At 40.1% G+C, this 14,179-nt stretch overlaps 1 long non-coding RNA gene across 2 annotated transcripts in view; it reads left to right on the forward strand.

Moving 5' to 3' along the window:
* The window catches only part of LOC117261430 (uncharacterized), an 89,133-nt gene extending 75,765 nt beyond the window's left edge, over positions 1–13,368 (forward strand). For both annotated transcript variants that reach the window (XR_004502033.2, XR_004502032.2), the window contains one exon: positions 12,706–13,368. This is a non-coding gene — a long non-coding RNA (uncharacterized LOC117261430). The remainder of the gene's footprint in view (positions 1–12,705) is intronic.
* Positions 13,369–14,179: the final 811 nt, after the last annotated feature.

Below are 14,179 nucleotides of genomic sequence, written 5' to 3' on the forward strand. Positions count from 1 at the left end.
GGTGGGGGGTCTTGGCTGTTAACACATGGCATGGTACTCAGCCAGGGAGATTAATGGTTCTGACTGCATCAGCCCAGTGACTAGGGATCAGAGGATGTAATTGGGTTGAGCCCAAATATGGGCATTCTAGACAGCTGCTCATAGCAGGAGCCAATCACACACTCCCATCCCTGCCACGCTTCCAGTTGTTCGCCACCTCAGGTAAAGACACTTGAGTCTCTTATGCACTGGAGAAGCTGCTTTAAGATTCTGATTACTTGTCTAATGTTTGAAGAGGTTCTTCCCAAAATCAAACATCTATTATTTCAGAGACTTAACAGCTACTCTGAAGAAAAGAATCACTTCACCCTCAAGAAGTACTTGCAAAAATATAATTTTAGAGAACAGTCATTGCTTTATTTTAAGTGGTGTAATATTGATTTACATTTTTTAAAATGTTTAAGCTTTAAGGTTCAGTGTGTAGAATTTAGGGGGATTGGCAGAAATGGAATATAAGTGTGTTTTCTTTTGCGTGTAATCACCTGAAATAAGAACTGTTCTGTTTTCGTTAGAATGAGTCATTTATATCTACACAGGGAGTGAATCCTTGTTTATGGAGATAGCTTTATTGCACCATCGTGTTTCTACAGTAGCCCAGAACAGACAACCAAATACTGGCCAAGATAGGCCATTCGAGTTTTTTGCATTTTGCCTAGCGTCGGAAAAAACAAATTTTGATGTGCTTTGTTCTGTATTTTTACCGGTTTGAATTACCGGGGTCTGTTTGCTTTGAGGAGGAGGAGACCTCTGTGGATTATGGGTGTGCCATATCATCTCATTCCCAATAATACTGATATCATTTTTAAAATAATATGAAAAATTCATATCCTGATACTCGCAATATTTCTACTTGTCAGCATATTGACGTCATACTGTTACCAACGGCAACAACAAGCAAGGCTGAGGGCAAAATTATTACAGACTCCGCGGTGGTCGAAAAAGAGAAGCTTCAGTAATGTTGAATAATTTGTGGTGTCCTGAATGTTTTCTTAACAGCCCCTGACTTCTCAAACTCGAATTACAGCTCAGAGGGAACTCATTCAGCGGCTCCCCCGGAGGCAGCACACCATCTCTTCTCTCTCGCCATGTTCACATGGGAGTCGGCGTCATCAGGTGATATGTCATAAACCTTTGGTAATGTAAACCTACGTGACGCTCGCAGCTTGAGAAATAATATCGTAAAAGAATAAAAGAATAACGTTATCGCAAAAACACCCTGAAATATTGTGATATTATTTTAGGACCATATCACCCACCCCTACTGAGGATTATTCAGCTCCCGTTAAAAACCTCCTAAACAATGAAGGAATCCCTACTTGGAGTTCATGCTTGGCACATGGGAGAAGTTACAGCTGGTTGCAATCTGCAGTCCTCACCACTAGATGTCACTAAACAGTCTGCTCTTTTAATTTCAAATACAACTACACATATTTTACAGTAACACGGCCCCATGACTTCCTTTATCCAGACACTGCAAGAAAAACCTATGACGCATATGATTTGCAAATGTACCAAAAGGATGCATATCATGTAACTGCAATGTTACTGGCTCTCCTCCCTCTCTGTGTGTTTCCTGTCTCTCTATACAGTCATACTTTAAAATAAATCCAAGAGCAATTGTTTAAGCAATTTTTCAGAGGAAAATATGTAGTATATTTCTCAGTTGAGAGATACAGTGCATGCAGGTATATGGTATTTTTATGTCTACACATTGGTGATTAGAGGGTTTTTAATATGTACAAATTCTGCCTAACTGTACCTAAACGAAGTAATAATCTTTACTTCAAAACTAGCCAACTTGAAACGAGCTGGTCCTGCTCTTTTGACATTGTCACGCTCCCCTAATTCCAGCAAAGTCCCCACTCTGATCCCAGCTGTAGCAGGGAAGAAATCATGTAAATTTATTGGTGACATTGAGATGGTTCTTTGCTATTCAAATGAGGCCTGCCTCGTCAGACGCTAAACGGTACTGCGTATTGGCTGGTAGCGGTAACCTCCCCGCAAACAGCTGTGACCCCATGCAGGAAGTCAGACATCCCACTTCCTGTGGCAAGCTGTGCCGCTGGCTCTCTTGGCCGCGGATGGCTTTCTAATTGGTGTCCTCTCACCCCTTTACTCTGAGATGCTCCTGCCTGACAGGTCTTGGCAGCGGGAGGAGATGTCCTTGGGGAGAAAAAAAGTCAGATCTGCGAAAATGCCAGAGTACAACATTTTAGAAAACGTCCCTCAAAGTCTTTTCAGAAAGTAAACTGAGGGGGAGTTTTATTAGATAAGAGGAACAACGAAGAAAAGAATCTACGTGAGCCTGTCATGAGCTACCTGATGTTGATGAGAGTGAGATGCTTTGAGAGCAAACATTTCTTTATTGTATCAGCCGAGTGGTTGCTAGTTTGAGAGATGGCATTCAGTCAATCAAATATATCTTTGTATGAGGGGCTGAATAGGTGGGTATGTAATGTGAATTGTTCATTGATAAATCCCATCCAAGGTTTTAGCAAGCTGTACTGAATACTGAAAAGAATTTACTGTGAAGGTTGAGAATTTTTCTTTCACCCTGGTTTTGTTTGAATTCAGTAGTGTCTGAGTAGCATGTTTCCATGCACATTTAAAGTGAAACGCTGAACAAATGTACAGATGGTGACAGGAAGAAGTGAACGTGTTTTGGAAAGTATTAAAAATTAAACAGTAGAAGAAGCCAGAAAGTACACACTCGCAGATGTTCTTTGATTAGTGATGATCCATGATTTCAATACTGATATTATTTTAAAGGATTAATAAAAACTACAGCACAGGGCTTGAAAATAAGAAAGAATAATGGTGAATTCAGGCCTGCAGTCAAGAGGCGTATTCACTGTTTGTATGTGCAGTGCAGTATAATGACCTAAAGTGTGCTCAAAATATCATTGCCTCTGTAATTGGCTGTGTTTAAATGCATTTAGCCACATGCATCATAAAAGAAACAAACACTACCCACTTAAATACACAAGGGTCACTTTCCCCCATGATTCACACGCTGCACTCTTGACTTCAGGTTCAGTTGTGGATCATGCGCCCTCCAGCAGTTCTTTGATGATTTCGTTATAGTGGGTGTCTGGTGGAGTAAGGAGAACCATCTGCAGCTAAATGTCAGCGAGATCAAGGGGCTGGTGGTGGATTTCCGACAGAGCGAGAAGCTACTGACACCTGTCATCACTCGGGGTGAAGAGGTGGAGATGGTGCAGACCTACAAGTACCCGTGCGTGTACATCAACAAATCGGGCCAATCTGACAAAAGAGAGACAATGCGAGAGCAGGCAGCCCAGACTGCTCCTTTAAAGAAGGTGTGTGCAATACACTGGCCTTCATGTTTATTCCAGCAGCAGAGCCCAGGGTATTGTGGTTAGTGTCTGTGCATTTAGGAGTTTGGGGTCAAATCTTAAAAAACATAGGGAAAAAGGCTGTGAATTTAAAACACTTTCCTCCCTCTTGTAGTTCTAGTGCAACTGCTGCTGCTACTTCACTCTTATTGTTATATTTTATATACCATAGCACACTGATTCATGCAATCCATACGTTTCAGTCAACCCTGTCTCCTAGAAATTAATTTGTATATTGCTATTTTGTTTTCATAGTTATATCGTAGTGACAACAAAACTGCCACCAAGATTATGTTCAGACATGTTTCTTACAGTCAATAAAACATGACATGAGTTGGGGTGGATGGCGAACGTTAGAAATGCAGGACTGCGACGCCAGACCCCTGGGTTTATGTCCAGACTCATGTCTGTGGTTAGTTTTAGGCTACAAAAGAAATTTAGTTAAAAGATCATGATTTTGGTTAAATGCGTTGTTTCCTACACTTTCACAGTAAAACCTCAGTTAAAAGCCTTGTCCCAGTTAACCAATAGTCCCTTTTACTAGCCTGGTGTGGCTACACATTTTGACAAATAAAGGCCTGTCTCAATTAGATGCCTGGCCTTGTAGCCAAGCAGTTATTTTTTTAGAAGTTCTTTGGATGTATAAAACCAGATTGTTAATTACCCACTTGAGCTCACGTTAGTTAGCTGTTTTGATCGCACATACAAATATGAATATTTAAACTTATGTCAATATGGAGATGCTACACATCGTTAGCTTACTTAAGCCATGAGCACCAGGGAGGACCATAATTCAGTCAGATTTACCGGCATGACGAAGAAACAAGTGGTGACTCCCTTTCATTGTGTCCAATCCGCGATTACCCAGAAAGTTATACATATTCCTTTAGTCCGTAAGGTCCACCAATCAAAAGAAGCAAAAGTGTTTTTCATAAAGATTAATTCAAGTTGTGCATATTTTTGTAACAGGATAACGTGGTGTTGTGTTTGTGTGCCATTCGTGTGCCATGAAAGAAGTAACACAACATTGCTGATTTTATTTCCCATCTTTGCAGAGCAACAGTTATGTGTGAAAGGAATTAAAGGTTTTACGGTATTTACTGGCATGATTAAAACATCTGCCTCCACGTTTTGATTTTCTGTTTCTGAAGCTAAATCACTGATTAGAAGCACTTTAGGATTGTATATATATATATATATATATATACATATCATTGCTCCACTCACTAGCAGCGCTGAGCATACCCTGGTCACAGATGGAGCAGAACAGCAGTCGCAGTTAAAGTGAAACTTAACCTTTCATTGTGCTGGGTTTAAAAGTTTGCTTTCACTCACAAACAACTGCTCCTCTCATCCATCGATCTGATCGGATTAACTAATCAGTAATCAGCCCGCGACTCAAAACTCCACAAACTGCTGCTTAGGGATAAAATAGAAGTAGCCCGCCTGCGCTGCGTTCACGGACCCACAAAAACCTCAGAATTTAGAGTGGGGACACAGACTAATACACAAGGAGTCACAGGTAGGAGGAAAGAAAAAACAAACGGAGAGTTAGCTATCCCCCATCAACAGCTACCCCACACATACAATTTAATTCTGTGGTAAAAATGTAATAATAAAAATTCATGCTGAAGTCATTAGTCAAGTGAATAGTGTATTGAGAGATTGCCCATTATGGTTTGAAAACAATGAAATATGTTGTCAGAGAACATTTTGCTGATAAGTTCAGTATCAACATTTTTGCGACTTGCCAGGTACTTTAAAGGAATACTTCACCCACGAAATGACCATTTGTATATCAATTAATCACGGCGTGTTAATGTGAATCCATTTTGAAAACTTTCTCACATGCCTCCACAGTGAATGGAGAATCCAAAAGGCGATCATTCTTCATGAATTGATGTAATGAGGTTCTGCATTTGACTACAGCAAAACTATTTCAAAACCTGTGTTTACAAAGTCTCACACAACTTGTGCATTTTCACTAAAACCTTACAATTTAAAACTAAACTGAAAACGAAACTTAGCTATGCTCTCTTCAAAGCCAGACCCCCTCATGAAGGTTTCAAGGGAAAATATATTTAGGAGGCACTAAGCAGGGTCTAGTTTATCTTGTTGTATGCCCACAACCTGCCAAACACGTGCATTTTCACTAAAACATTGCAATATAAACTTGTCGGTGAAGATTCTCAGTCATCCAGGTCATGGTAATCCTTAGTGCTAATATCGTAGGCAACTGGACTTGCTTGCGTTTCTTGAAGATGTTTCGCCTCGCCTTTGTACCAGTCATTTAGAAGTGAAGAAGCTTCTTGGATGAGAGGCGAAACGTCTTCAAGAAACACAAGCAAGTCCAGTTGCCTACGATATTAGCACTTACGATTACAATATAAAACACTGCAGTCCATGAGTAGCGGCAGTTGGCGCCGAATGTCGCCAGGCATGCTGCTTGTACTGACCCATTTTAAATCCTGACAATTTAGAGAAATTGCATGTGTTTAGAAAGCACTAAGCATTCAACTGGGAAAATTAGACTTGGTTTATACTGCACGCGTTGTGTTAGGGTTTGTAAACGGATGTTTCGATATATTAGATTACTTGAATTCACGAAGACTGCTCTTTTTGGATTCTTCGTTCACCATGGAGGCACGCAAGAAACACAAAGTTTCTATATGAATTTAAGGTAACATGCAGTGAGTAATTTATATACAAATGGTTATTTTGCGGGTAAAGTATTCCTTCAATAAGCAACATTTCCTTGTAATGCTGATAGAAAACTTAACTCGCTCGACATTACGTTCCCCTAAAAAGGGTACTTACTTCTTCATATTAGTTGTATAGAAATATACTTTCTAGGAGACAATGTTGCTCAGTTTATCCTGCCTCAAAGCTAAAACTGTTTAATTTGTATCATTTGTCTTTACACGGCTTTCTTTTGCTCTGTTTTTATTAATATTCTTCCCAGAATGTATCCTGTTGATGTTCTTCTATAAGTGTGTTCCCATGGCGATGATTAAATTTCCATCTTATCTTATCTTCCTATTGACAGAACACAATGTTTTCAACTCAAACGTCTGCAACCTATATTAAATCCAATTGTCTGGGTATAGATACTGCAGTAAGAGTAAATAGAATAGAGGAATTCAGTGTGTGAAACATACAGCATCCCTGAAATCCATGGTTTTGATAGCGAGTGCACTAGCTGTGCTTTCAGACTTTATCTGATGATGCACAGAGGAAAGGAGCACTATCTATATTGTTAAAGCCAAAGCCTGTGGGCATCAAACATCGAAATGTCAGGGTTGGGCTAAATTCAAAGGATAAATTATTCATATGGCCCCAGTAAAGGCTGTGCATGAGGTCACCAGCAGGCCTCACAAGCAAAGGAGAACTTGACAGGGAGCAGCACACGAGTAGTCTTCCAACCCCTGTTAGGAAGAGGGGGGGTCATCACTGAAGCAGCTGTTCAAGCAAGCAGGGGAAGTGACCTGCTCAGTAAACCATAAACAAGTGTGAAGAATATGCAAAAAAGGCTTCTGCACTGTACACTGAGTTGGATTTGGCAAGATAGCGTGCTCACCTTGGGGAGGTGATGAATTGAGATGAGAGCGGCACGCCAAGTCAAACACACTGATGTCACTGCAGATTTAAGAAAGCATTTGATCCCGCTGGTGTACCCAACATCATGACAGGAATCTTTGCCACCACCTATTAGACGACAAGAAAACAATCTCGGGTCAAATGAAACACAATGTTGTTGATTGGGTCGCACCGTGGGTGTGAAGGCGTAAAAGAAAACATCAAATTTTGTTCTTTTCTCTCAGCTTGATTTAGATAGCAGGAGAGCTTAGAGGATTACAGACACATCGGGACAAAACACAAAGACAGGTAACAAACATTTGATCTCACAGTACGTTTTACTGGGGAGTAGCTACGATAGCTCATGAAAGATTATTTAGGCTCATCCTAAGGGGAAAGGCATTGAATTCCAGCTGTGATACTTATTTGCTGGGACAGTTCAGTCTATATCAGAGAACATTTAGATTCCTCACAGAGCTCGAGAGAGGACAGAAGTGTTTATCTCCTTATTTGTAATATTTCAGATCAGTTTTTGATGATTTGAAACTGATAGTGTTAAGCTTTTTGAGATTAAGAACTTCACACAGAAATGGTATATGTTAAAATCAATCTCCCATTCATTGCTAGAGGCAGAAAAGTGCGACAGTCTCAAGATCCCAAGGCTATACAATAGTGTCAACCTTCCCCTTGTGACTACTATTGTTTACATTTTATAGACAATGTCAAGAACAACCCTTCCACCCACCTTTCTACTTCATCACCCATGGCTGTACAGCTCAGAGCATGAGATTGGCACATTCTGTGCACATATGTAGAGTCTGGAAGAGATAGGCGGCGTTGAAAATTGCCTTTGCAATTCTCCTCGCAGACTGCTACTTATGTAAAATACAAAGACTATGAAATAATGGACGTGGCTACCATGACGTCACCTATTGGTTTGTTGACTCCTGTTCTGACGCCCTGATTTTGGCATTTAGACTTTAGCCATCTTGGGTTTTTTTTGGGAGCCAAAAGTCACCACATTTGGACCAGAGGGTAGAACTGACTCATATACTGCAGCAGTGCCTTGCAGACAGCCTGTCACTCAAAGCAGCCCTGACCTTAAATATGCATAACTTCAAGCCTTAATGAAATTTAAATGTACAGTTGTCATGAAGGAGGACATTAGCTTGAGAGACAAAATGTTTTTTGTACGGGGCTGTAAACATGTTTATTTCTGCTGTAAAGCAAGGCATTTTAACATGGGGTCTATGGGGATTGACTGGCATCTGGAGCCAGCCTCAAGTGGCCATTCAAGGAACTGCAGTTTTTGGCACGTCAGTGCTGGCTTTATTTTTGAGCCCTGTAGGTTGCCGCTTGATTAAATAGCAATCCGCTTCCATGTTTTGGAAGAGTTAAGCCTTGTTTCCACCACCAGTACAGTACATTTCAGTTTGGTATGCTTTTTTTCCATTTCCACCTTGAAAAGTTGTGGATGGTACCAATGGAACCGTTCCGTACCGTCCCCATTTTTGGTCCCCCCTCTGTTGGGGTACCTAGCACACAGATCTGGTACTAAAAGGTGGAGCTGTGAACACTGCAGTCTGTTGATTGGTCAATAGTGGACGGTCACTCTGCTCAGGGCTGAGTTGTGGCTGGTTTTGAAGCTCATGTAACCACTGTTCATACTGTGGAGAGTTTTATTAGTAGACTGTGACTATAAAATGAAAGGATGTTTTGCTGCCTCTCACAGCAGCTGGAGTCGGAGAAAAAAATAACTTAATTCACTGGGCCGACTGCCGGCAATATATAAGGTGGAATGTTAACTTGCGACATTACTCAAAACATGAGTTGATGACATGAATCCATCAACACACCTTAAATTTCACTGTCACAACTTTGAGCATTCCATTGGTTTTTATATATATATATTCTGAGAACTGTTTGTGGTGGAAACGCTAGGGTCTGGGCACCATGTCTAAAAGGTTACTTAAAGGTTTCAAAGGTACCATACCGAAAGTGTTTGGTGGAAACTGGGCTTTAGTTTTCAAACCTGATGCAAACCGTACCCAAGTACACATAAACCGAACTCGAGAACACCTTTTCACTTCGCTCTGGGCAATCATTGACATACCGTGCCCAGGTATAGCACACATTGTTCACACTAATTAAATCAACTGGACTTTGAAGTCAAGCATACTAAGATTTGTGCCCTGAGGTGAAAGCCTCCTAAGATTGTTGCTCACATTAAAATACTGCTTTAAATGTCACCAATTAAATTTAGATTCTGTTACTGAGTGGTGTGTTTCCTTTATATCCAGCAAGTTATTTTCTTATTCAGTGTATGTGTGTGCAGGCGTTCATATACTCGTACACTGTGTGCAAATATCTAGCACGTACTGAAAACTGTGTTGTTTTAAAGAAAAGGGTTGCATTGTGGAAATTAATCTCTGAAGACAAAAGCATCCTCTTCCCATCTTACAAGACCTTTTTCTTTCAAAAACACGGATTGCTATATTTCTATTGTGCATCTCTGTGGCAGTGACAAGGAAACCAATGCTGACCTTCATTTAGACTATAGAATGACAATACCAGAGGGGAATAAGAAAGTGAGGGGGGAAAAGAAAAACGGAAAATCAATAGCTCATTTTCTGCTTTTTTGTATAGGGATTCTGATGTTTGCTGAGATAAAGGTCGACAAGCCTGAGAGATCTCTTGCACCGTCTCAACTTGAACAACCCTGAAATTGCTATTGTGTCCACGGCAATTTTAAAGTGAGCAGTCAGATTTTGCCCTAGACCCTTGGATGTGCCTTATAGAAAATGAGGCTCAAATGTGCGCGTATTTATGTGCATTGTTTTAATTCCCCAGCGAGAAAAAGCATAACTTTATTTTTTATTCATATGTGAGAAAACGGAGTATTATTTCAGAGGCCACTCAAGAAATCTAACATCTGCCGTGTATGCTGTTTATGACGTAAATTAATTGACGTTACTTTGAATTACAAGAGTAATTGGAAGAAAATGTGTTAACATGATCCAATTTTATGTCAACACATATGGATCACAGCAAAAAAAAGTGTATTCAGAGAAAAAGCACCCACACAGCTGGTAAGGTGTGTCTCAGCTGTATACTGAACATTAGATACGAGATACGTGAAGCGCAACATCAGAAACACTGAAAACAGCTTGGATGGGAGGACCAAGCAGATGTTTAATTCTGATATTATGAATTACGATTGATGAAGGGATGTCTGTGAAGCAATGCTATGGACTAAAGTGGAGTAATTTGCTTCTCGACTAAAATGGCAGTTAGCGATTAGAAAGACTCAAATCTGGCCTGTGATCAGGATGAGAGCAGATTGAAGTTGCGTAAGAATAAGTGAATCATTGTCTGAGAAAGTGGGGAAAAAACACTCGACAAAACCATAGACATTGGTCATCTCATTAATAAAACTGAACAGCATATTCCTAAATTACAAATTAGGACAAATAAAAAATGTCTGGGTAAAGAAAATATAAATATGCATTCTGACTTTGTCACACCACGAAAAAATGTGTTATCAACCATCCAGGCAAATTTGAATGATTGACTTCACTACAAGTTGCTTGGCTGTAGAAACAGGTGAAGTGGTTTACGTTCTTTAACCAGCTGCTGGCGATTTGACCAGTTGAGTTGCAGGTGACACCATCAGCCGGCTTGGGTCAAGCTCAGATGGCCAGTTCACACCACTGCAACTTTTTTCTGCAACCTTCTGAAACCGCTTCGCCTCGTCACGAATCTTTGGTCTGAACTGGGCTTAAGAGAGCTTATTGTGCATAGTGAACTTGCCGCTCACGCATGGGGTGAACGAAACTACTCTGACACTACGTGCTCTGATGTTAGTTTTTATATAGTCAGATCAGGCCAGCTGTTCAGAAATACAGACAGGAGGCCTCTCATCCACACCCAACTGGGGGGGGGGGGTCCTTACACATTTTTATACTTCCTGCGAATAATATAATCCAATTAATCAAATTTCTACAGATATGATATTTTGTATCTGCTTGTACTTATACCTACTGTTAAGACCTTGTTTTCTTATTTTGAAAGCAGAGGTAGTCACATGTTTGTCCTGGGCTGAAAGAATGCCCTCCAAATAAATGATAAGAGAAAATTAAAATCAAACATTGAGGTATTAAATCATAAGAAGTGAACAAATAATTATGTTTCTTTATTTATTCATTCAATCTCGGGGTTACTTTAATAACATAATGGTGTGCAGAACTGAAATAGTGTAAAGAGTATATGGCTGTCAACACACTCACTTCCAGTCAAACCCAATATATGCAATTTGCTATTTAAAGACTGTTTAGGGGAGCAGCAGAAGGCACACTGAAATGTGTTTTAATTATAAAATTACATTTATTTATCATGTTAATACATAGAACTTGTATTGTCGGTGATTTAAGTCAGTAAGTAATTTTTTGCACTTGATCCCATTTAAGGGTCAATCATAGACCTTTTCATGGGCTGCCCCTTGGCTTTGGGCCGAGAAATACAAAAGCGTACTAATGACCCTTCATTAATCTAGGCCTATATTTTATCTACAAGTGCACGTCACACACTGAGCGAGCCGCCTGTTAGTGACGCTGTCGGCAAAGCAGTAATGATTGTGCTAAGTGGCTAATGGGCATGTAGCTACTGACATGTTTCAGATGATACATCATGTTTGTAGTCGACCAATGAAGATGAGTTTACATATCACCTTGGGTTCGTCCTTCACCTTCTCAAAATGATCCCACACTTTGGATTTCCTGCCCGACATGTTATTAACTAGCCTGTGGGATAACCACAGGTACCAGCCCTGGAAATCAGGGGCTGTACACATGCTGCGTCTTTAACTGTCTGGAAAACGCGAGGTCGGGTGTTGGGTGCTATGCTTGTGCCTTTTTTGTGCCAGCTTTCAAGAGTGCGGCGGCAGGTTGCGTCTGAGGCCTCTAAGCAACCTTCGTACCTTCGTATAGCCTATTTACCTGAAATTCTGAGTGCAGAGCTGATCTTCTTGCAGGTGCTGTTTATAAATGTGTATGTCTATCGTCTGTGGGACAGATGTAAAGCTCTGGGTAGCCCTGCGCTAACATGATCAACTTTTCCGTATTTATCAGACTGAATATTTACAGAAGAAGGGAAAGATATCTGTCGGCTGTGGTTGGTTTGTAACATGACTCCTGTCTGACTGCTGAGCGTGGCCGCTTCCTGTGTCTGTCTTTTCAAATTAGTTTAGTTTTTCTGCGACTAAGCGACCAACAAAATCTTGCCGGCTAATGACAATTAAGGGTCGACTAACGTTTGGTCGACTATTAGGAGGCAGGTCTATGTGCTACAAGTATTTTCTAATGTGTGTTAGAGGATTTGCTGATTTTACTTTACCCAAACTAAACGGTCTTATTAAATTTTACTAATGTCACAAATTACCTAGAAGCATCCTCCTTTATCTCATTCATCAGCGTAAACAGCTAAAAATCCTCAGTAATGTGGATCGTCCACCTAATGTCAAAATGGATTCATGCTCGCGACTTCAGCAGAGCTGTCTGTGCCTTAGCAGATGCTCCCTGTTGTGTGTTCTCAAAATAATTTGTAGGTTCTGAAGATGGTGTGATTATGTCCACAGGAGACATCCACATCCATCCTCACTTCCATCATTTCCCCCATTCAAAAGGGGGCGAGTGTCAAGTTCACAGCCTCTGGTAATTATGATGTCTTTTCTCGGCAGGAGGGACGTGTCGAGATGGGTCAGAAACCTCCAATTCAGCCCGTTTATGGCTACTTTGGAGAGGAGAGAAAGTGGACAGTATCTGTCACGGGATGACATCAGAGCCAATAACCATTCAACAGACAGTTTAAAAAAACGTCATTATGGCATCTTCATTTATCGCTGTCTTATTTTTACTTTCTTTCATTTCTTTTACCACTGTTTGTCTTTTCTTGTATGTTGTGTATGCAGATTTTTTGTTTTCTTTGTTTTATTGTTGTTTACATTGTTGTTTTGTTTCATTTTTAATGAGCAGTAATGTCAGTTTTTTATTTGTTTAAACAGGGGAGAACTCTAAACAAGCCTTTCGGGCTCCCTTCCTCTCCTGCAGTGAAGTTACTGTCTTTTCTATTGCATGTATTTTGTTTGTTTTTTTTATTACTGTGCAAATAAATAAATAAAATAAACTGTGTGGCAAAACTATCCACTCGTCCATAGATGGCCCCGGTCCTACTGAATCATAAACTTGAGTGTTTGTGATGGAGAGTGAGGAGCAGTGTGCTGATGGGAAAGAGCTCGTATGATCAGCCAACCCAGCATGTGTAAATAAACATTAAATAAATAACAAACTGCTCTGGTAGCTAGGGCTGGGTACTTCGAATTAGATATGTGTTTGTTTCCTCAATGTTGTACCATGCAGAATTAAACATTACGCCATCAATCAACACAAGCAAGAGAGTGCATATTGAATTATGCTGTTTGCTGAATTTTATATTCCATGTGTTGTTTTTGTTTAGACTGTGTTAGGGAGGTGTTTTTTAGGCCATATTTTGTGTTGTTCTGGACTCCATTTTCTTAAAAAAAAAACACGATTTTTGGCTTGAATAGCTAAATTATAGGGGTGTGTATGATCATGTACCACCCTGTAATAGCAGGTGTGCTTAAATACACCCTCACTGACTTAACTAAACATGACTGAGCTCATAGTGCCGTTTGGAGACTGATTTTAAAGAACAGGGCTTATAATATTCCATATTTTAGTCCTGATAACAAGTCCCATGAAAAGACCAAAACAAACGTTATTTGTTATTCTGTCTCTTAATATTTTATGGCCTCCTGTCTGTAGCACTCACCTCCCAACCAAATAATTCCTACTGAAGATGCATCTTTAAAACCAGATCACAACTATATGGTCTTATTAATTTTTAAAGGCTCAGTAATTTACCAAAACAGATGTGCAAATAATGTATTTGCTGGGACCTATTTTCAGCCGCAGAATAATACACATTTGTTGATCTACTGAGTATTCACCACAACAGGGTGGTGTGTACGGGCAACTGCAAGTCACTGATGTGTTACATTTGTACGTTATAATGTATGTTTAAACTTTGCATTTCTTTATGTTTCAGCCACGCTGTGTATCACGTGGTTGAGTTCAGGAACAAAAAACACTTGGTTATGGGTAGGAAGAGATCATGTGTTGGATTAAAATACC

Source organism: Epinephelus lanceolatus, chromosome 7, assembly GCF_041903045.1.
Source record: "Epinephelus lanceolatus isolate andai-2023 chromosome 7, ASM4190304v1, whole genome shotgun sequence".
Classification (NCBI taxonomy): Eukaryota; Metazoa; Chordata; class Actinopteri; order Perciformes; family Serranidae; genus Epinephelus; species Epinephelus lanceolatus.